The sequence below is a fragment of the Schistocerca nitens genome, chromosome 4, assembly GCF_023898315.1.
Source record: "Schistocerca nitens isolate TAMUIC-IGC-003100 chromosome 4, iqSchNite1.1, whole genome shotgun sequence".
NCBI classification, from domain to species: domain Eukaryota; kingdom Metazoa; phylum Arthropoda; class Insecta; order Orthoptera; family Acrididae; genus Schistocerca; species Schistocerca nitens.
In genome coordinates, this window is record NC_064617.1 from 124,198,795 (window position 1) to 124,224,127 (window position 25,333).

At 45.3% G+C, this 25,333-nt stretch overlaps 1 protein-coding gene across 2 annotated transcripts in view; it reads left to right on the plus strand.

The window, feature by feature from the left end:
• Nucleotides 1–1,219: 1,219 nt before the first annotated feature.
• LOC126253378 (uncharacterized) overlaps nt 1,220–25,333 on the plus strand; it is a 73,015-nt gene continuing 48,901 nt past the window's right edge. Inside the window, exon 1 of one of the 2 annotated variants that reach the window (XM_049954666.1) lies at nt 1,220–1,286. The gene's annotated coding sequence lies outside the window, so the exon portion shown is untranslated. The remainder of the gene's footprint in view (nt 1,287–25,333) is intronic. The other variant, XM_049954665.1, reaches the window with a different exon arrangement.

Genomic DNA, 25,333 nt, shown 5'->3' on the forward strand with positions numbered 1-25,333 from the left:
CACGGTTTCCCAGTCTTCTAGGGTTCAAACGATATGATCATGAGCTCCAGGAAGTTCGCAACAAAATACGTCGTGCTATTACCAAAGGTGCTCGATTTGGTCGTCTGCTGGCATAGACTATTAACGGCAAATTTCGCAGCACTGTCCTAGTGGATATGTTCGTCGTACTTCCTACACAGCTTTCTGTGGTTATTTCACACAGTGTTGCTTGTCTGCTAGCACTGGCGACTCTACTCAAACGCCGTTGCTCTCGCTCGTTAAGTGCGTTGTCCGTGGTGGGAGGTAATACCTGCAATTTGTTATTCTCGTCACACTCTTGACACTGTGGATTTCGCAATTCTGTATTACCCAACGATTTCCGAAACAGAATATCCTATGCGTCTAGCTCCATCTTTAAAGTCTGCTAATTCCCGTCGGGCGGCCATAATCACCTTCTCAGATGAATCACATAAGTACAAATGACAGCTCCTCCAAAACACTGCCCTTTTGTACCTTGTGTATGCGATACTACCGCCATGTGTGTGTGTGCGTATAGCGCTATCCCATGGCCTTTGTCACATTCGTGTAACTTTTGACTCATTCGTTTCCTGATCAGGGCCCTTCATCTCAAACTGATATATTTACGCTTCTTCATCATCCCTGAAAGTTTGCAACATTCTCACGGAATCATCCTGTGTTCCCACAATCATCTCAAGCGTCGCAGTCACCGTTATTTCAAACATTACGACTATGACACAAAATTTCAGTAGCTAGTCACATAAACACACAAGGTTGAGGCATTACTTTCGTACATCAGGTTACAGTAGGAAGTAATTATGTTTTCTATATCGAGATATAAGTTTTTATTTGATTGCTAGCAACTTCAACACTTCGCTGGGTGAAGGGAATATTGGACGCATTTGTTTATTTCTTTTTATCCTTTCACAAAGAGGTCACCCGCCGTTTATATGTATACTCCTTATTCCATCCAGTATGAGTCTGCATGTGGATGAATGGAAGTCAAATGTAGCTGGAGCACGGACAAAAGGGAACAGTTTAAGGGAATAGCAGTCCTTGCCAACACTACAAGAATAACGGCAGGTAGGCCAGCGCAGCAAGCAAAGATGAAAACAGGCACGAGGGTAGGTTACGAAGTTGGTGCGGGGGTGAGGTGAGTCTCCCCACCACCGCGTCTGAACAGGAACGTTGGTCGGATTTTGGCGCGTGGAGAGCACTGTGGGGCCAGACACGAGACGGACCGGACGCGGGAGCACAGCAGCTCGCTGATTTGGTGAGATAAAAATGAGGTAATGTGGCTAAAAATTCACGACAGGGTATGCTCATAGCACGCATTCAACATATCTTCATCGGTACACGTTACGGCTTTAATTTATTTGCAATAGTTTTCTCGGAAATGTGTTTGTGAAATTTTGCTTTGTGGTAGTGAGCATGCAACAGGGACCATCAGTTCATGTAGCTATTTCCCAAGTTATAAGCTTCACTTTTAATTCAGTGAGTGCAGACTGCGTATCAGATGTTAGATCGAGAAATTTCTGTCGCGAAATTTAATTATTTTTGGTACTTTCTTTGTGGGTTTAGTTCCCACTTCATTATGGCACCAATAGTACAAAGTCCGATAAAGTGGTCAGTTCTCGAGTTTTCAGTATGCTTACAGTTGTTTTCAGTGACATATTCAACCGTTATTAGTGTGCTACTCTCCTTTTACCTAAATATTTTATGAATTTGAGGTAGTTTCTTTGATATCATATGATCGACCACGTCTTTGCGTCCTCAGCGTAGCACATGCTTTACAGCCTAATAGTCGTTGCTACAGTGAAATTTTCAGCATTCAAAGCAAATTAATCGGTTCACCTAACAGCATTCGGTGATGAAACCAGAATAAATTCTGATTATTTCTTACTTTCGCGGTGTTGGAAAGTGAATCCAGTGCATAACCAGTACCGTGCATCTGCCTGATAATTGCGTTTCTGCTTGCACGATTTCTTGCTGACACATTTTAAAAGTGATTTTGCATGCCTTAATATGAATTTTTGATTGAAAAGTGTGTGTATCTTTTAGCATTTTTACTGTAGTTGATGTTCGACCACATGGCCAATAGCAGGCATAGAACAATAGATACGCCCCTCCCCCACCCCCCACCTCCTTGCCATGTTAAAACTGAAGTTAACTGTGTTCATTGCATAGTGCTTTCAATTGAAACAGACAGAGGCGTATAAATCATTTTAAATCTACAAAAAATTTTAGTAACATTTTGCCCAGAATCTTTTCTTTTCTACGTTGAGCAGTGGCTTACCTTAAATTTCTAGTAGTGTTTTTCATGCACCATTACGCCAGCTGCGAGCTAACAAATTGTGTTAAATTACAGTAACAAAATTAATATACCAAAGAATGCTCATGCCCACCAAAAGACATTGAGTTAACAGTCCCATGTTGTGTAATTGTGTTTGTGCTCTGATAACCCTAACATCTAGAGTCATTTGGCCTGCTGATAGCGACAGTATAGTAATTTGATCGGTACAGTGTCTTGCAGATGTGGCAGAATCATTGTGGTCCAACCCCTAAACTGTGGTATTGTGTAATTCAAGCATGATGAAACGTGATTTTTAAGGAATGAATGACGATTATCCCGCTAAACACGGTGTGGCCCACTTATGTTTTTTTTGTGTTATGAAATTATTCGTGTAGTGTTTTGCTTTTGTCAGTGTTCTACCCATGAGAAGTTTAACGCTCATTCAAACATAAGTTTTGTAACTGAGGAGAAATTCTTATGTGTGGTGTTCTAAAATATTTTCATCAGATTAGAAAATAAATGTATTAAATGAGAGTCAGCATTTCAGTTAAGAAATATTCCCCCAGTCACCTGATAAATGAAAGGGATAGGACATATCTTATTCAGTTCAATTAAACCTGGCAAGCCTTTTCAGTTCGATCTTCTAAATTTAATGATAGAAATAACCTGCAATTTGAATTTAGATAGGCCACCAGCTGCTGGAGTGCCGGTTTTGAGTTCAACCACAACATCACGTGTTATCTTAGAGAAACTCGCACCAGTTTTTGTCGCGCACACTTCTAAAATAATTAATTTGTTTACCAAATTAAGGAAATAAGGGTCACAATATAGACGCCATTTCTTATGGGCCTGGTATATTAGCAGCCAGGACGCAAAGTCGAGTATAATTTGAAAGGTGGCTACACTGAGCCACAGCGCCAGAGATCGCGCTAGAGAGTATTGTTCAGCCGCCTCCACTGGCAGTGATTATTGAGATGTCGTAGTGGGCAGTGCTTGGGGAGAGCTCGTGGTAGTCAGTGCTTGTTAAGAACTCGGAGCAGAGAGTGTTTGTTGAGATGTGCTAGTAGGGAGTGCTTGCTGAGATGTGATACTGAAAAGTTCTTGGTAATAGCGAGTCGGTGTGAAAAAAAAAAAAAACGTGCATGGGGGCTTAATTAAAATAAAATGCAAATAATTTTTTTTTTATTTAGTAGCTGTCTGTCCGTTTACGCAGTCTCGTAAACGGTTGGCCCTGACTAATATTATTACGCTATCTGACTGCATAGAACAATAACAAAGAATGAAATGGAAATTTTCATTAACACAATTAATTAATTAAGTCCCCAGCAACTATAAAACCTACGAAACCAAAGCACAAGTGTAACTGTTCTGTATGTGGAAGTATGACTCAACGCACATCTGGCACGGTTCTTCTTCAATAACACAAGAAATCTTAAATATCATTTATACTGAATTAATTAAAGAAAATAAAAATACCATAATTACTCAAGAAAACCAGAATTACACTCTAATACAAGAACACAAGCCAGATGCTTTGTTGACTGAACCTGTAATGACGCATTATTTAAAACATGGAAATAATGAAAAATAAATCAAGTTTCGTTACCTTCATATATTGACCAAAATCACTCTAATCATTACAATATATCTCCACACCGACTCGCTATTACCACATCTCAACAAGAACTTTTCAGTATCACATCTCAGCAAGCACTCCCTACTAGCACATCTCAACAAACACTCTCTGCTACGAGTTCTTAACAAGCACTGACTACCACGAGCTCTCCCCAAGCACTGCCCACTACGACATCTCAATAATCACTGCCAGTGGAGGCGGCGGAACAATACTCTCTAGCGCGATCTCTGGCGCTGTGGCTCAGTGTAGCCACCTTTCAAATTCTCTAAGGTAATGCGAGTAGATGGTCACACAGATTCAATAGTAACAATATAAACTAAAAATATATAAAGAACCATCATACACCCAATAAGCAGTCCAAATGCAAGGTCATCCACTAATCGATAAATCACTTTAAGATAATCAGTAGACTGGACGAAACTCTTAAAAAGGGTTTATATATGTGTAACTTGAGATTTTATAACTGGTACAACTCACGAAATAAATTATGGACAACATAACAGAAAGCGGAAGAATATGTTTCTCCCAAAATTGGTTCAATTAGAATAAAAAATTATTTATCAATAACATGTTCCGTAGTATATACCGGGCTGGCAACCCATCATCTTATTTTTCTTAACAGTTAATTTTTGATCAACTTTTGTGTGTTGCAGTCGTTATGTTGCAAATATCAGTATAATTTCGAAGTATGGAAGTAGTTATTGCTTCATTCAAAAATAAAGGCTCCTGGGCCTAGTTTCTGGGAGTTTCGGTTTTGTATTCTGCATGAAGACAGTTGGAGTTAGGTGGAAATTAATTAAATTTTTACGTTTTGTCTAGCTGACGTCACTTTCTTCTAGGCAGGAAATATCCGACCAGATTCTGCTCTCTCCTGGTGCTAAAACGTATGGACTAGAGAAATTAATTTAGGCGCTGATCAGTCGTATTTATAATCCATGAACGAATACTTTATGGAATCATTTTGGTTAGCTGAGTGACGATAACTGCTTTTTCATGAAGTTAGCATGTCACCTTTCCTCCAGAACATACATATGGATCCGTCTGTTGCGACAATCAGAATGCCGGGAGATACTTTGTTCGTTAAGAAAAGAAGCTACGTAGGAAATTCTTAAACATATTATTAATATCGTTAGCTGAAGGCTGCTTCACTCATATCTTTGCTTTATTAACTGCAAAAGATTCGCTTCCTTGAAACATTGGCTCTGAGCACTATGGGACTTAACATCTGAAGTCATCAGTCCCCTAGAACTTAGAACTACTTAAACCTAACTAACCTAAGGACATCACACACATCCATGCCCGAGGTAGGATTCGAACCTGCGACCGTAGCGGTCGCGCGGTTCCAGACTGAAGCGCCTAGAACCGCTCGGCCACACCGGCCGGCCCTTGAAACATTACAAAGAGGACTATATAGTATTTTGCTGCAAGTTTCCGGATGACGTATCATGCAACAGTGTTGGAAGAACAACAGAAGAACCCAAATTTCATACACATCTATACTCGGCAATTTATTTTCAGAGCCACGCAAGTGATATCACTGAATTTATCTTGTTAACAATTTCTCTGTAGAAGAGGAAAACGGTATTAATTTGAAAAAAAAAATGAATAAAATACATATTGATGGCTTTATCCGCGTGGTTACGGGAACGCGTTGTTCTTATTTTATAACCATTTCGTGGCTATTCAAGTGGGTTAAAGTAGACTGTCAATATGTCTGTCATGTCAAGAGATCGTTGAGGTGAAAACATTAGACGTCTCAGATCTGTCATTTCCGGTGAAGAAACGCCATGAGGAGCCATCGCTTGCAGAAAATTGTGTTTCATGCTCCAGATTCATTTATAAAACACTAGAGACTCGTTGTTTACCGGTGCTATAGTGTAAGCTGAAAATTGCAAGAAGTAGTCGCTATCTTTACCGAAAGTGGAACACACTAAGGCGTCAGGTAGCGACACAACGATGTGGGAACGAAGTGTGCGCATGCGAGGCATTTACGGTTCCACAAACGAACACTGAATGGCGCTGCTATAAGATGTGACAATTGTGTTGTTTAAAGAGATGTCATTTTTTATTGTTAAAACAATGACAGGGCGGAAACTGGCCAAGTAATTTGTTTAGGGTATGCGTTCAAGGAAAAAGTTTGGTGAATACATGTAAATGTCCTGTGATGGTTTCCGTTGGATGTTTCTTTGCGATTTATGTAAAAGTGTAAACAAGAATGCTTTGTATAGCTGCCTTCAACTTTTAAGACTTAGTCATCTTCAGAATAGACTTTTTGTAATTGTTTTGTAAAATGGTTCAAATGGCTATGAGCACTATGGGACTTAACATCTGAGGTCATCAGTCCCCTAGAACTTAGAACTACTTAAACCTAACTAACCTTAGGACATCAGACAACACCCAGTCATCACGAGGCAGAGAAAATCCCTGACCCCGCCGGGAATCGAACCCGGGAACCCGGGCGTGGGAAGCGAGAACGCTACCGCACGACCACGAGCTGCGGACATAATTGTCTTTGTAGTATTTAGTTGTGATTACTTACTGCAGCCGTAACTTTCGTGAAGGTCGACCACTATTGGTCGTTATTCCAAAATACGACATCGCTATGGGAGACGTGATTCGAAAACCTTCAAATCTATCTAACAGTGAGACTGAAGCTCAGAACAAAGGCTCGTGTCAGTAGGGGGCCGCCATCTTATTCCTAGTGCAGTTGGGCTATGGCGAAAGAGGAAGGGGGGGGAGGGGGGGGGGAGATCGTATGGTGACATCATCAATGTTGTCGGTGGAAACCTAATAACAACGCAGCGTGGGCAGCATCTTTTTACAACTTTTACAGGAGTTACCAAAACAACCACACATAGTTCTTTGATCGATGGAAGTATTTTCAATTAAATAAGATTGATTTTCACTTTAGGTAGACTTTGGTCTGACAAAAATTTGTCAGTTGTCATAGGGAGCAATGTAGTGTTTGTTGACAGAGTGCACTTTCACGATGAATAACGAGCATGCAAAGTCTGTTCCTGTAACTGTAAAAGATTTTTGTCATCGCAACTGAGATTTCTATTTGAAGGCAAGGTGTGTTTTCCAACGAGCTTACATGACATACACATGTATAACTTCCAGGTTTGAGAAGCACACAAGGTCAACCATGTAATTTGCAACAGTTGGTTTCCCACCAACTTAAACTTAGGTAAGTGAATTTTTGAATTTGTCGCCATTTTAAATGTGAAACTGATTTTTTTTTTAAATTTCCCACATTCGTAACTTAGTACAGTTGGAAATTTTTGATATGTCACCATCTTAACTTAGGAGAAGTGGGCCCTTGCGTTCTAAACTTCTGGCGACAAATGATTAAATATGCAAGCTATGACATTAGACGGTGGGGGAAATTGTTTAAACTTGAGAGAACTGAGTTACCACAATATTAAACTCGATTCACTAGAATTCTTAGCACAAGTGATCTGTGATGTCATAGTGTGCTGTCCGAACTGTAAGACCTTCAGTACACACACCAACAGATTATTTGACTTGTCGTTCTAACGAAGTAGGCGAGTGTCAGCAATATGTCTCGTGGACTTATCGTGGCATGTTTATCTTCTGCCGTTAGGTCAGACGATAGAAATGGCACTTGCACGTTTAGAGTAGCAGATTGACGGTGACCAACTTTAAACAGAACTTGATTAATTTTTACACAATTTTATTAAAATAATAACAAGCATAAAAATTACTTAACTTGGTTTTGGATGCTATTTACAATTGACAATCTGACGTTCCTTTGGTACTGGTACGTTAACCTTATTCTCACATGTGTATCTGATACTTGACAAAAGTGTCTATACATTTACTTCATGGCTATGTACAGGAATATGGTAATCTTATTAGGCGCAGACTGATACTTGACTATAGACAGGTACAGACAAATGTAGAACTCGTACAGACTGGTACAGACAAATGCAGACTGGTAAAGACTGGTGCAGACAAAAGCAGACTGACTAATCGGAAGTCTGTACACTCGTTATAATACCTCGCGCGTTCTTGTATCACTGCGCGAGTGTGATCCGCGAGAAGAAAAGGTTCTACATTAGCAGAAATCTCATTCGCTGCGTTACATATTAATACGTGGATCGGCGGAAGCAGAATTCACCGCCCCGCCCTGCCTCCACAGGCCGTCCTTCTCCTTCGAGAGTCCCGCCGCCTCTACCGCTCTTTTCTTCGCACTCGTGACCGGGATACACTTACCCGCCACCGGCAATTACAACGTCACATCCGCAAACTGCTTACTGCGAAGAAACGCCGTGCCTGGCGCCAGACATGTACACAACTCAACACCACACTCCCCATAAACTCTTCCAAGTATTGGTCTGCTTTCCACCGCCTTACTGGGAACCGCCCCACCCCCCGGTACCCTCTCCTCCTTAATGACCGTCCCTTTCCTGACAACCTCAGTAAGGCCAACCACTTTGCCTCCCACCTCTCTGATGTTTTTTCCATCACAGATGATCCCCACTTTGATTATTCCCTCTTCCCTGATGTCATGGACTGTACGAATACCTCTGTTCCCCCCCTTGCTCCTAGCTTCCAGTACTTGGACCACACACCACCATCTGAACTTAACACTCCCATCACTACCCAGGACATCAGCCTCACACTCCGCACCAAACGCAACACTGCTCCCGGCCACGACTGCGTTACCTACCGCCACCTCAAACACTGCGCTCCCTCGTTCCTTTCAATCCTTGCCACCCTCTACAATGTCATCCTTGCCACTGGCTTCTATCCTGACCCAACAAGCCTCCATCTGATGCCTCTTCCTATCGTCCTATCTGTCTCACATCGGTGTTCAGCAAGCTCTTGGAATCCATCCTTTCCCGGTGCATCCATCACCACCTCCGCCAACACCACCTCCTCCCAAACACCCAATGTGGCTTTCGACCTTCCTTCTCTGCTGATGACCAACTCCTCCGCCTCACTCATCTCCTCTCCCTCCAGCTTAACTCCCGTCACTCCGCCATTTTTGTCTCCCTTGACCTCGAAAAGGCCTACGACCGTGTCTGGCATCCCGGTCTCCTGTTTAAACTCCAAACCTACGCCCTTCCTATCAACTACATCCATCTGGTGGCCTCCTTCCTCTCCCACCGCCCCTTCTATATTACCATCCATAATGCCATTTCCTACACCTTCTACCCCTCTGCAGGTGTGCCCCAGGGCTCTGTCCTCTCCCCTCTCCTCTACCCCCTGTACACGGCAGATATGCCCCAACCCCGCCCCCCTCTAGTACACCTCTTGCAATATGCTGATGACACCGCATTCCTCGCCCTCGCTCCTACCCTCCAACGATCCCAACGCCTTCTCCAGAATCACCTTGACCTTTTTGCTGCATGGTGTAACCAGTGGCTTCTGAAACTCAACCCTTCCAAGACCCAGGCAATCATCGTAGGTCGTACCACTCGCTCCTTCCGGCTCCTGGATTTCTCCCTTACTGTCTGCGCCCGTCCTGTCCGCCTCACCCCCACCCTCACCTACCTTGGCCTCACCATTGACCGTCACCTCACCTGGATCCCTCATCTTCGCTCCATCCAATCCAAAGCCCACAACCGCCTCCGACTCCTCAAACTCCTCTCCGGCCAGACATGGGGGTTGCACCCCTCTACCATCCTCCACACCTACAAATCCTTAATCCATCCCATCCTCTGTTATGCCAGTCCTTCCTGGATATCTGCTCCCCCCCCCCCCAAATTCTATAAGTCCCTCCAGATCCTTGAGCGTCATGCACTCCACCTCGCCTTCCGTATACGCCTCCCGTCCCCCACGCGGATCCTCTATGATCTCATTCCTTTCCCCCATCTGCTCCTATTCCTCGAACATATCCGCATCCTCTACACCTCCCGCCAACCCCCTCACCCCCTGGTTGCTCCTCTCCTCTCCGATCCCCGCCCCCTGCCACGTCTTCACCATTGTGTCCCCCCTACCCTCCATCTCTACACCCTACATCTCCTTTCCCAAGGTGGCTTCCATCAACTCCCCCTCCTGGATGATGCCCTCTCTCCCTCCATTTATCCCTCCTATCAACTCTGATCCTCACTCCCCCTCCTTTCCTCTGTCCGTTTTCCTGGGCTCCCTCTCCCCCCTTCCATCCTCTTTCTTCCCCACCTCCCCTCTCTTTGCCCCCTTCTCTCCCCCGCGTCCTTTTACATTTCCCTCCTCTCATTCCCTCTCGCGTCTGCCCTTCTCCCCCTTTATTAGTCCTCTCCCTCCTTGGTTTCCCCCCCCCCTTTTCGTTTTTTTTTCCTCTCCTCCCTCCTTGTTTTTCCCCCTCCTGCAGGTCCCCCCCCCCATCTGCCTTTGGCTCGGGAGTGTCATCTTTGTGCTGCCACTTTCGTGCAGTGTTCTCCAGTGAGTGTTCTACAGTGCGTGTTTTACAGTGAGTGTTCCGTGTTGTGTTTTTTGGGACTTGTTGCGAACGGCCATCATACTGTCGCTGGTGGGTGTGCCTTTTATCTCTTGCGAACAGAAACCAGACTGTCGCCGTGTTTTTTAATTGTGTGTCTACTATGTTACTTGTCTGATTCCTGTGTATTTTATCTACATTGCCAACCCCTTTTGCTTTCTGTTTTAACTTTCCGCATTTTTACGCCATTTTACACTTTAAATCACCATTTTATCGCCTGTTTTACCTTGTTTCTTTCTTCTTTCTTTATTTAAAAAAAAAGTCTGTAGGCTGTAGAGCAGCGTAGTGCGCTGCTGCCAGCCCGCCCCCTTCGGGGGGAATTGAAAATCAATAAAGAAAAAAAAAAAGAAACAGAATTTGGTACATCTCTATGGCAGCGCCATCTCGTAGTGCGTAGACGGACGAGCGCTGCGCCTGCGCTGTTGTGCTTAGCGGGGCGCGCTCTAGTGGGACAGTTGTGTACGCGCTGACTACACGAAACTATGTACACAACACATAGCAGTTGGGAAAACTTTCGATTTTTTAATTTCCTGCCATTTAAAACTTAGGACAGGATTCTATATTTGACACACACATGATCGGACAACCACGCAGGCTGTACCAGTATCCACCAGGTTCACCATCTCTGAAATCGTAGGGCTGGGAAAAAAAATGGTTCAAATGGATGGGACTTAACGTTTGAGGTCATCAGTTCCCTAGACTTAGAACTACTTAAACCTAACTAACGTAAGGACATCACACACATCCATGCCCGAGGCAGAATTTGAACCTGTGACCGTAGCGGTCGCGCTGTTCCAGACTGAAGAGCCTAGAACCGCTCGGCCACACCGGTCGGCTACACTTAGCACAAATGGATTATTTCGAAATTACGCTATTCCTTTAAAAAAATTCCCGCAGTCTAACACGCAGGGCGATTAGACTGCAATCTCAGAGGGTCAGAGGGAGAAATCTGACAATGTTGCATGGTGACATTGTTGATGATATCATCGGAAATCTAGCAACAGTGCAGCCTGGGTTCGAACACACTCAGCTCGCCTACTCATATCAAATGTTTAAAAAAAAATTCATCCAGTTAAAACCAAACTCTGTCTATTAACGTCACAACAGGAGACGAAACATGGATAGATTCATTCAAACTGGAAAATAGGCAGAATTGAACTGGTTCGATATTGCAAGATTAACGAAAAACAACGAAAAGTGGTTCCTTTGTGAAATGCTTCCCAGGAATTGATCGCTTGTTTCGTTGGTTACACTACGTGGGTGACGACGATTGCTTTACAGGATCGAAGAAGAATTAATGCTGAATGGTATACAGCAGTTTGATTGACACAAGTTATGGGTAAAATCACGAAAACAGTCGAAAAGTCACATCATTGTTCATCGTGACAATGTCGGCTGTGATACAAGACATCAAACAAGAGATCATTTGTAGGGGAAAAGAAAGAAACCGTGGAACTACTGTGCAGGTGATGATTTTCAGTTCGCTCCGAGACGCGTAAGGGGGAACGCTACGACGATGCAAGCACTTCCTACTCGCCGGCCGATGTGGCCGAGCGGTTAGCCGGCACGGTAGCTCAGCGTGTTCGGCCAGAGGCCTGTTCGCCCTCTGTAATAAAAAAGAACTGAGTAAAGGAATCAACGATCAACTTGAACGGAAGTCTTATGACGTCCGCACAGACCAAACGCAACGAAAAAAAAAAAAAAAAAAAAAAAAAAAGCGGTTCTATGCGCTTCAGGAAGCGCGCGACCCGCTACGGTCGCAGGTTCGAATCCTACCTCGGGCATGGATGTGTGTGATGTCCTTTAGTTTTAAGTAGTTCTAAGTTCTAGGGGACTGATGATAAGTCCCATAGTGCTCAGAGCCATTTGAACCCTTTTTGAACTTCCTACTCGGTTAATACGCGCCTACTGTAAACAGTGACAGTTCGTACCGATATTTGATATGCTTCTATAGGCTCTGCCAAATCGTTAAAACTTCTGCTACGCCGTGCTCACCACCATGTAGGTGACGATTTCTGCCCCCTGCTCCACAAAATTCGTAAAACCAACCACTAACGTCACCCATCAGGGAAGTCATTAGCGACTCAATCATCGCGCCCAACAATACAAACGCACAGATGCACCTACAACACGAGACCTACAGCCTTCGCCGAAACGTCGACGGGACCGCACGGAGGAAGGACAAGACGACCCATAAGACAAAATGGAGAAAGTGTGTGACGTTTATGTCTTAAGTAAGATGTGACGTTTATGTTTAACAAAGAACAGTTATATCACGTGGTGTGCTGACAGCGTATCTGAATACGTTTGACTGTATATGTACCTGACCCTGTTCGAAACAATCTATCTACTACCAAGTATACCAGTAAACCCAAACTAATTAAAACCTGTGAGCGATAATGACAAATTAGAGGTAAGTACATTCAGACCTACTCCATCTTACTATGGCCCTGTAAATCTGATTAAGTACAAAAGTGGTCCCTGTGCGAAAATCCATAAACTGTGTAAAATAAAACGGTGTGAAATAAATTTCTTACATCATATTGGTGTCACCTTGGATAACGCGTTGTTCCGCTCTCAGCTCTACTAAACTAACTACAGTTGCAAAAGCCAAAATGCAAGATATTCGGCTGAGACACATTTAGAATTTGTTAAAATAAAGACTTGGAATTGGAAGGCGAAACAAGACCGAGGAGAATGACTGTAATATACTTGGAAATCTTACTATATTGAGTAACTGCAATTGCTAAGCCATGTCATACAAATTAAATTTACGCGAATAAATGATGTTTACTAAAATATAATAAAATACTTGAGATTACATACAAAGCTGGTCACTGTCAAATTCGTTCTACAGCAAAAGCGCATAAATACATGAATATTGATTACCTTATTGTAGATCGATGTAAGAATATGTAGTGAGATTCTTCATGAAAATTTCATAATAATATTTGTAGCATTTTCTTCATTAATTTAACTTCAGATCTTATTTCGTCCATAAATCATTAATACACAACACTAAAATTATAACACTGAGTATTTAATACTAAGGGACTGCCCACTCCGGAGCATCGGAACAGACACAGGCAGCCGGCCGGAGTGGACGAGTGGTTCTAGGCGCTTCAGTCTGGAACCGCGCGACCGCTATGATCGCAGGTTCGAATCCTGCCTCGGGCACGGATGTGTGTAATGTCCTTAGGTTAGTTAGGTTTAAATAGTTCTAAGTTCTAGGGGACTGGTGACCTCTGATGTTAAGTCCCATAGTGCTAAGAGCCATTTGAACCATTTTTACACACTGTCAGCCTCTGGCGCGCTAACCCTGCTACTTCTGAGTAACAACTGCGCACTACTGTGCGACCTAACACGTGCTCTTTGTGACACACTCTGCCTCAGCGATAGCAACGTTCTTTCACACGAATATCTTTGTAATCGATATGTCGTTTATGCTCTTTGACAATACGTCGAAGTTTATAATTTTCAGTATATGAACCTACACTACTGGTCATTAAAATTGCTACACCACGAAGATGACGTGCTACAGACGCGACTATTTTACCGACAGGAAGAAGATGCAAATGATTAGCTTTTCAGAGCATTCACACAAGGTTGGCGCCGGTGGTGACACCTACAACATGAGGAAGGTTTCCAACCGATTTCTCATACACAAACAGCAGCTGACAGGCGTTGCCTGGTGAAACGTTGTTGTGGTGCCTCGTGTAAGGAGGAGAAATGCGTACCATCACGTTTCCGACTTTGATAAAGGTCGGATTGTAGCCTATCGCGATTGCGATTTATCGTATCGCGACATTGCTGCTCGCGTTGGTCGAGATCCAAGGACTGTTAGCAGAATATGGAATCGGTGGGTTCAGGAGGGTAATACGGAACGCCGTGCTGGATCCCAACGGCCTCGTGTCACTAGCAGTCGACATGACAGGCATCTTATCCACGTGGCTGTAACGGATCGTGCAGCCACGTCTCGATCCCTGAGTCAACAAATGGGGACGTTTGCAAGACAACAACCATCTGCACGAACAGTTCGAAGCAGTGTGGACAATTAACACGGAGACCATGGCTGCGGTTACCTTTGACGCTGCATCACAGATAGGAGCGCCTGCGATAGTGTACTCAACGACGAACCTGGGTGCACGAATGACAAAACGTTATTTTTTCGGATGAATCCAGCCCGCATCTCGTGGTCGTGCGGTAGCGTTCTCGCTTCCCACGCCCGGGTTCCCGGGTTCGATTCCCGGCGGGGTCAGGGATTTTCTCTGCCTCGTGATGGCTGGGTGTTGTGTGCTGTCCTTAGGTTAGTTACGTTTAAGTAGTTCTAAGTTCTAGGGGACTTATGACCACAGCAGTTGAGTCCCATAGTGCTCAGAGCCATTTTTTTCGGATGAATCCAGGTTCTGTTTACGGCATCATGATGGTCCCATCCGTGTTTGACGACATCGCGGTGAACGCACATTGGAAGCGTGTATTCGTCATCGCCATACTGGCGTATCACCCATCGTGTTGGAATGGGGTGCCATTGGTTACACGTCTCGGTCACCTCTTGTCCGCATTGACGACACTTTGAACAGTGGACGTTACATTTCAGATGTGTTACGACCCTTGGCTCTACCCTTCATTCGATCCTTTCGAAACCCTACATTTCAGCAGGATAATGCACGACCGCATGTTGCAGGTCCTGTACGGGCCTTTCTGGATACAGAAAATGTTCGACTGCTGCCCTGGCCAGCACATTCTCCAGATCTCTCACCAACTGAAAACATCTGGTCAATGGTGGCCGAGCAACTGGATCGTCACAATACGCCTGTCACTACTCTTGATGAACTGTGGTATCGGGTGTTGAAGCCGCATGGGCAGCTGTACCTGTACACGCCATCCAAGCTCTGTTTGACTCAATGCCCAGGCGTATCAAGGCCGTTATTACGGCCAGAGGTGGTTGTTCCGGGTACTGCTTTCTCAGGATCTATGCACCCAAATTGCGTGAAAATGTAATCACATGTCAGTTCTAGTGTAATATATTTGTCCAATGAATACCCGTTTATCATCTGTTCTTGGTGTCGCAATTTGAATGGCCAGTAGTGTATTTCAAGTGTTGTGCGTCGATGTCACCCAAGAAGGAATCATCACCCACCAACATGTAAGTTTCAGTGCTAGCGTATAAGCAACTACCGACAAAGGGGCTGTCATCTTATTTGTTGAAAGCCCAGACACAGAAATACAGACAGGCCCCACCTTACGGCGCTAGGCTAACTTATTAGATGGAAATGTTAGTCATTATTCAAAGATATAATCAATACTATGACGAGAGGGAGAAACCCTGTGAAGATTGTCTGTGTCAGGGTTAACTGCAAATGGCTTGGTTCAACATCCTTTCTCAGACAAGCAAATTTTGAGGTCTATATTCCGACGTTCTTCACTAATAAACAAGGAATCATCATCAATAACGTTCAAACCGCCCCTTACAGAGGTCGAATTGCTAACGGAAGTGACGTGTTGCTGCGATGTCATTGCCGTCAAGTGATTTAGTACAATTATGAACCCAGTCTGGCAAAAGGTAGCAAAGCTGTCACCGATTTATGTTGTGAGATTCAGATCACAATGGCTCACACAGTTTGTTTATATTCACGGATTTTGCTGTCTGTTGGATGTTCATGTACCATCTGATTTACAATGCTGTTATTGTTTGTGATTCGAACATAGCAGCAAACAGTGGAGAAGTAACACAATATGTGCTTACTGCTCAAGCCCACACAGACGTCATGTCTGTGGGAGGGCCTGTATCCATTGTGCTGGTGGTCATGGTGCTCTATCTCGAACCTCCGCTATGTATCTCCGTTGTTGTTGTTGTGGTCTTCAGTCCAGAGACTGGTTTGATGCAGCTCTCCATGCTACTCTATCCCTTGCAAGCTTCTTCATCTCCCAGTACTTACTGCAACCTACATCCTTCTCAATCTGCTTAGGGTATTCATCTCTTGGTCTCCCTCTACGATTTTTACCCTCCACGCTGCCCTCCAATACTAAATTTGTGATCCCTTGATGCCTCAGAACATGTCCTACCAAACGATCCCTTTTTTTAGTAAAGTCGTGCCACAAATTTCTTTTCTCCCCAATTCTGTTCAATACATCCTCATTAGTTACGTGATCTACCCATCTAATCTTCAGCATTCTTCGATAGCACCACGTTTCGAAAGCTTCTATTCTCTTCTTGTCCAAACTATTTATCGTCCCTGTTTCACTTCCATACATGGCTATACTCCATACAAATATTTACAGGAACGACTTCCTGACATTTAAGTCTATACTCGATGTTAACAAATTCCTCTTCTTAAGAAACGCTTTCCTTTCCAGTGCCAGTCTACATTTTATTCCCTCTCTACTTCGACCATCATCAGTTATTTTGCTCCCCAAATAGCAAAACTCCTTTACTACTTTAAGTGTCTCATTTCCTAATCTAATTCCCTCAGCATCACCCGACTTAATTCGACTACATTCCATTATCCTAGTTTTTCTTTTGTTGATGTTCGTCTTATACCCTCCTTTCAAGACATTGTCCATTCCGTTCAACTGCTCTTCCAAGTCCTTTGCTGTCGCTTACATAACTACAATGTCGTCGGCGAACCTCAAAGATTTTATTTCTTCACCATGGATTTTAATACCTACTCCGAATTTTTCTTTTGTTTGCTTTACTGCTTGCTCAATATACAGATCGGGGATAGGCTACAACCCTGTCTCACTCCCTTCCCAACCACTGCTTCTCTTTCATGTCCCTCGACTCTTATAACTGCCATCTGGTTTCTGCACAAATTGTAAATAGCCTTTCACTCCCTGTATTTTACCCCTGCCACCTTCAGAATTTGAAAGAGTATTCCAGTCAGCATTATCAAAAGCTTTCTCTAAGTCTACAAATGCTAGAAACGTAGACTTGCCTTTCCTTAATCTATCTTGTAAGATAAGTCGTAGGGTCAGTATTGCCTCACGTATTCCAACATTTCTACGGAATCCAAACTGATCTTCCCCGAGGTCGGCTTCTACCAGTTTTTACATTCGTCTGTAAAGAATTCGCGTTAGTATTTTGCAGCCGTGCCTTATTAAACTGGTAGCTCGGTAATTTTCACATCTGTCAACACTTGCTTTCTTTGGGATTCTAATTATTATATTATTCTTCAAGTATGAGGGTATTTCGCCCGTCTTATACATCTCGCTCACCAGATGGTAGAGTTTTTTTCAGGACTGGCTCTCCCAAGGCTGTCAGTAGTTCTAATGGAATGTTGTCTACTTTCCAACACAAGGAAATTAATAAAATAATATCTCTCAGTAATTTTACCTTTGGATAAGTAGCAATTAAGTTTGAAATCAGGCCTTTTGGGAAAGCAGTTACTTGTCCCTAAGACGTTCCGAGACAGTGTACAGAATTCCCGCCCCTTCCGACTCAACAGCGGCTCAATGCAAGTATCGCCACCGCAACCTACGATCCGTAGCAACCCAACCATGCGATGATTACAGTGCCACAGACGTCAGGAATGGTGGGTCCAGTGGATTCACCTCCGACAACACCGACCCCGCCCCCCACCCTCCTGCACTACAGCATGCCCAACTACACCACCAGCAGCGCGTACAATCTGTGAAACGTGGAGCACCCAACCAAAGCGTGGTCCTGCGGGACCAATTGTACCAACCACTACGTTCATCTTGTTCCAATGGATCCCAGCCCCTGTCCACCAAAATATTACTACCTCAACAAAGACAGTGATGTTCGGCGGTACTTCATTAGCAACATTTTAAGTTTAATTATGGCTACTAATTGTGCATTCCAGTACTAAGATTCTACCCAGCTGTCAATCCAAAATATGTTTACCCCGTTCCTTACACCACAATATAGCCTATAAAATCAGTGGAACGCAAGATCGGCCAAGGCAAACAAAGACAGCCTTCTACATTTCTACTCGAAACATGGTTAAAACCGAAAGAACCATTCACACTCTCTGGCTACTCTGTCATTAGAGAGGAACGAGATGATGGCTAAGATGGCGCAGCGTTGTTGGGAAAACGAGATACTCTTTTTTCCGTTGTCAATACCGGCATTCAACACGATAAAGCGCAATTGGTGGACCTCCGTCGGAAATTGGTCTCAGCATGCGAAGGACGTGACGACAGACTTTCCAAACAAAAGTTAGCAACAATAACTGACTCCGGTGAACCCCCTTCTGCTACTAGGTGACTTTAACGGCCGTCATTCACTACGGGGCTTCGGAAGTGCTAAGGCAATAGGAAAAATAGTACTGGATATACTAGATTCAGAAAACATTATAGTACTAAATGGGGGCTCACCAACACGAATACTCTGACCGAACGGAGTCCCAACGGCAGTAAACTTGAGCTTAGCGCCCCTGCACTGTTTATTGGAACAACATTAGAACTGATACCAAATTCTTAAGGTCTGCATAACTTACCAATTCAAATCATAATAAACGCACATCTTAACGAGACTGTCAAAGACGCAGTCAGCCAAAAATGAAACACATCCAAAGTCAACTGGAACCTACACGAAACATTAATGGAAGAAAAATTGGAATCGATCATCCCTGAAAGAGACTATAGAGTCTTGGTATCGGTTATCAATGAAGCAGTGGTAGTCAATGCCTCAAAAAAGACAGAAGCAGACTACTCGTAGGCCGTCACCTTGTTCGTGGGACTCAGAATGTGAAGGGAAACTTTTATTGCTCGTAAGAAAGCACAAACCACAGCCAAGAAAAAATTCAAGTACAGAAAAAGAATATCGAGGCATAATTTCTGGACTGCCGTCTGTGAAGAAACTCAAATAACCAGGATTTAGAATCCAATAAGAAGAATAAAAATACGGTCTGACAATGGACATGCACACACCTTCACCATCCGACGAATTTTTAAAATACTCCTTGTGTATGATACACCATGTGATCAGAAGTATCCGGACACCCCCAAAAACATACGTTTCTCATATTAGGTGGATTGTGCTGCCACCTACTGCCAGGTAGTCCATATCAGCGACTACAGTAGTCGTTAGACATCTTGAGAGAGCAGAATGGGGCGCTCTGCGGAACTCACTGACTTCGAACGTTGTCAGGTGATTGGATATCACTAGTGTCATACTTCTGTACGCGAGATTTCCACACTCCTAAACATCCCTAGGTCCACTGTTTCCGATGTGATAGCGAAGTGAAAACGTGAAGCGACACGAACAGCACAAAAGTGTACAGGCCGACAACGTCTGTTGACTGACGGAGACTGCCGACAATTGAAGAGGGTTATAATGTGGAATAGGCAGGCGTCTATCCAGACCATCACGTAGGAATTTCAAACTGCATGAGGATCCTGTAGTGTCGGCAGACTTGCCAACACTACGCACACTAATTGAAAGAGGCGAGCCAAGATGCACGCGCTAACTCACGAAGGATGGAGTGAGGTCTGAAACAGGAGACTTAATGAATGTGATAAAGAAAATACGTATCTTTGGAATATACTTAACTTTTAATCAATCCTTGTGATACATCTCTCTTCACTATACAAATGAGACTCGTAAGATACATGCAGTGATACAATTGGCGCCTTGCTAAGTCGTAGCCATTAACTTAGCTGAAGGCTATTCTGTCTCTCGGCAAATGAGAGCAAAGGCTTCGTCAGTAGTCGCTAGCAACGTCGTCGTACAACTGGGCGAGTTCTCGTACGTCTCTCGAGACCTGCCGTGTGGTGGCGCTCGGTCTGCGATCACACAGTGGCGACACGCGGGTCCGACATGTACTAATGGACCGCGGCCGATTTAAGCTACCACCTAGCAAGTGTGGTGTCTGGCAGTGACACCACATTCCTCCCCCGCAAATCGGCGAACGGTCGTGTTATAAGGCTTCCGCCCGCCGTGGGGAGGACCCCATGTTGACGTATGCGGTGAGGTGGGGAGCCTAACAACAGGCGAGGCTGTGCCACCCGCACCCGGCCATTCGGTCCGAGGGGAGCTAGGAAACGCCTGAATACCTAGTCCAGGGTGCACGTCAACATGCGGTGTATGCGCCCGTAGAGAGACAGGAGGGGCCGAAGGGTCGACCTCCATGTGGTCGGGGCACCCGACGGGCGAAGACGACATCTGGTCCGGAGCGGGCAAGAGTTCCATGGCGGAGGACATCTGGTCACGGGAAGCGATCGGCGGCGCGTGATCCAGGGAGGCGCCAGGCGGTTGCAGCGACGCGTCCACTGCGGGCGGTGCCGGTGGGAGAACAGGCGGCGGCGGCGGCGGAGCGTCGCCATGAGGCAAAATGGAAGGCAGCGCCGGTAACACCTGGGGATGAGGCGAGCCAGTAGACGGGTCCCCAGGGCGCTGACCGGACGGCACCGTCGCTGAAAGCAGACGGGGAGCGGCAGAACCCAGGCGACGACAGAGGCGCAGCTGATTGAGATGCCGACGCACCTCACCAGAGGCCCCCAAAACCAAATACATCGCGCGGCCGAGGCAGCGAAGAATGCGCCCTGCGAGCCAACGCCGTGAACCGCGATAGTTGCGATAGAAAACAACGGCGCCAGGAGCAAAAGCAGTAGTCTGCTGCTGCACTGGAACCTGATGCGGCGGATGCAGCAAAGACATCAAGGTTCGATGAGGACGACCATGGAGCAACTCAGCCGGCGAGCGACCATCGCGGGGCTGAGAGCGATACGAAGACAAAAAGAGCAACAATGCGTCCTCCCTAGAATGCGACCCTTTCAACTTCAACATCTGTGACTTGAAAGTCCGGACCAACCGTTCAGCGGCACCGTTTGACTGAGGCGAAAACGGCGCGGACGTCAGATGTTGAATACCATTGGCCCTGCAGAATGACTGAAATTCTGCGGACATGAAATTTGGGCCATTGTCGGAAACAATAGACTGGGGAAGACCTTCAATGCAAAAAATAGCGGACAACGCTTGGATGGTGGCAGATGACGTCGTGGAAGACATCCGGACAACAACAGGAAAATTACTGAAGGAATCCACCACAACCAACCATCGAGCATTCCAGAATGGACCAGCAAAATCGATGTGCAAGCGTTGCCAAGGGGAAGTGGCTGTCGGCCATGCAAAGAATTTCCGCGGCGGGGCGGATTGTTGTTCGGCACACGCCACGCAAGAAGAGCACATATTCGCAATCGCAGCAACGATTCCGAACCAAGTACAGTGCTGACGAGCAAGTTGTTTCGTACGCACTATACCCCAATGTCCTTGGTGAAGAAGCCGTAAGACAGAGGACTGTAACGAACGTGGGACCACGACTCTGGATTGATCATTATCCGAACGCAACAACAAAACACCACATCGTACAAAAAGTCTCTCCTTGTGAGCAAAAAATCGGCGAACCAGCGGATCCTCGATCCATGACTTTGACAAGGGCCATTGCGTAGCAACAAAACGCAAAACGGTAGCAAGGACAGGGTCAGCAGCTGTGGCTGGAGCGACACGACGAAAATCAATCGGAAACGATTCGACCACGTCATCGGTTTCCGAATCAATGAACATGCAAGCAAGTTCGGAAGAATCGAATGCTGTATCCTCAGCAACAGGCAAACGGGACAACGCATCAGCGTTTCCGTGCGTAGCAGTGGACCGATACAAGATATCGTAGCGGTACTGCGAGAGGAAAAGAGACCAGCGAATGAATTTCTGCGCTGTACGTGGAGGTACAGGCTTGTTCGGATGAAAAAGCGATGTCAAAGGTTTGTGGTCTGTGATGATGGTAAAGTGACGACCATACAAGAAATTATGGAACTTAGTAACACCAAACACGAGAGCTAAAGCTTCTTTCTCCATCTGGGAATAATGGTGTTGCGCAGACGAGAGCAATTTTGAAGCAAAGGCAATAGGACGATCATGCGATCCATCTTTGTGCGCAAGCACAGCACCGATCCCGACTTCCGATGCATCGACCAGCAACAAAAGGGGTTTCCGGGGATCGAATGGCGTAAGGCAAGTATTTGAAAGCAACGCCAATTTCAACCGGCGAAAGGCGCGTTCGCATTCCGTCGTCCAGACGAACGGAACACCTTTACGGCGTAAGCGATGAAGCAGAGCTGAAATGGAAGAAGCGCACGGCACAAACCTGGCATAGTAGTTAATTTTTCCCAACACACTCTGGAGCTGTTTCAAGTTCTGTGGCGAAGGCAACTCCTGTATGGCACGGAGGTGCTCTGGACTCGGATGTATGCCTTGTGCATTTATGACATGGCCCAGATATGGTAAGTCACGAGCAAAAAACACACATTTGTCCTTCCTCAAGCGAAGACCATTTTGTCGCAAGACCTGAAATAACGTTCGTAGGTTGGCTAAATGTTCGGCTTCTGTCTTTCCGGAGATCACAATATCGTCCAGATAGTTCGCAGCAGTAGGGACCGACGCACAAACAGTTTGTAAATATTGCTGAAACAATGCAGGGGCGGATGCACACCCGAATGGCAGTCTTTTGAATCTGTACAATCCAAGATGCGTGTTAACCACCAAGACGCGCTGGGATTCTGCGTCCACTGGTATTTGCAAGTACGCATCTGCTAGGTCCAATTTCGAAAAGTATTTACCCGGGCACAGTTGATCAAAAAGATCTTCCGGGCAGGGCAAAGGAAAAGTTGCAGTCACAAGTTGGGGATTCACAGTTGCCTTGAAGTCCACGCAAAGTCTCAATTTTCCGGAAGGTTTTGGCAAAATTACTAAGGGTGAGGCCCAGAGAGAAGCCTGCACACGTTCAATTACACCTTGAGATTCTAAATCGTTTAATGTTCTTGTGACCTCATCACGCAATGCGTGGGGAACATTGTGCGCTCTGAAAAATTTCGGTTGCGCGTTCACTTTCAGTGCCAAATGTGCTTCATAGTTCTTAGCACAACCAAGGCCTGGTGCAAAAATGTCTGCAAATTCTTCACATAGACTAGAAACACTGGCTGAAGGCACAGTCTGGTTCACTGAGAGGACCTGATTTACTATAGACAAGTTAAACAACTGAAATAAATCTAAACCAAACAAGTTCACTGCCTTAGAAGAATGAAGAACGTAAAATGACACAAGTTTTGTTTGTCCCTTGTATGTGGCAAGAAGGCTGCACTGTCCTAACACAGGTATCTGCTGTGCTGTCCTAAATAACTATTGAGCTGAACATTTGCGGCACGCAACGGAGGTTTGCCCAGTTGTTTGTACGTGTCTTGATTGAGCAATGAAACTGCAGCTCCGGTATCGAGCTGGAATGGTATCACTTTGCCTCCAAAGTCTAAGTCTACAAAAAGTTTATTGTCCTGCTGACGACAAGAGCGACTGTCACGCGCAATTTGAACTGATACAGGTACAGAAGCACTTGCGAATTTACGGGAGTTCCGGCGACGTCGACGCACACGTTTTGTAGGACGAACACAGTCACTGTTAAATAATTTGGCACTGGACGGGGTGGAATTAACGACATGAATGTCCACGGGCGAAGGTCCACGAGCCTGATTGTCCCTGGTTCGATTCCGGCGCGAAGCAAAGGGCCTGGAATGGTTTTGAGTGTCTGATCTCAGCTTTTTCTGGCAAACACTTTGAACATGTCCTTTCTTATGACAGTAAAAGCAAATAGCTTGGCGTGACGGGCAATTGTCACGCGAATGTCTAGTTGCACACCGCGGGCATGATTTTAGAACTGCATTGGCATGCTTACGCGGCACACATAGCTGCGCGGACGTGCGCGAGGGCAGGTTAGCGTCCCGTGCTGCGCGCCCGGCGGGCCGGTCAATGCGACACACTGCTGGGGAAGTTTCAAATGATTCCTGAGCAAAGTCAAGTGTGTCTTGCCTATCAAATATGTCTATCACTTGTTGAAGGGAGGGATTAACTAGTTTCAAAATCTGTTCCCGTATGCGAACATCAGAAACGTTCTGTGCTATTGCATCACGCACCATAGTATCTGAATACGGAAGTCCACATTCACATGCAAAATCACAATCCCTAGTAAGTCCTTGCAATGTTGCAACCCACTCCCTATTACTCTGACCGGCCGTACGTTTGGTACGAAAGAACGTATACCTTTTTGCAACTACATTAACAGTTTCTTTGAAATAGGCATCTAAAGCAGACAAAATTTCTTCGTAGAACAGAGTTGCTACGTCGCGTCGGGGAAACAATTTCACTATCACACGGTAGGTGGACACACCGACACAAGAAAGCAAAAACGGCTGCCGCTCATTACCTTGAATTCTGTAGGCGGCTAGATGGAATCCAAACTGGCGTGACCATTCTGGCCACGTTTCTTGCGTTGAATCAAAATTACGGAAGGATGGTGCAACGGCGTGTTGTGGCTGCGGTAGCGATGAAGCGGCGGCGGCCGCATCGTTTTGCAGCGCACGTTGACCCTGGACGAGCTGTCCCAGGGCATCCAATAACGCCTGCATCTGCTGATTCTGCAAGCGATAAAATTCGGACAGTACTTCTGGCGAAGCCATGATACAAGTAATGTAAGCAAAGCAAGAAGAACGAAGACCGTTTTTACGCTCGTCGCCAAAATTGTAGTGTCGGCAGACTTGCCAACACTACGCACACTAATTGAAAGAGGCGAGCCAAGATGCACGCGCTAACTCACGAAGGATGGAGTGAGGTCTGAAACAGGAGACTTAATGAATGTGATAAAGAAAATACGTATCTTTGGAATATACTTAACTTTTAATCAATCCTTGTGATACATCTCTCTTCACTATACAAATGAGACTCGTAAGATACATGCACTGATACAATTGGCGCCTTGCTAAGTCGTAGCCATTAACTTAGCTGAAGGCTATTCTGTCTTTCGGCAAATGAGAGCAAAGGCTTCGTCAGTAGTCGCTAGCAACGTCGTCGTACAACTGGGCGAGTTCTCGTACGTCTCTCGAGACCTGCCGTGTGGTGGCGCTCGGTCTGCGATCACACAGTGGCGACACGCGGGTCCGACATGTACTAATGGAC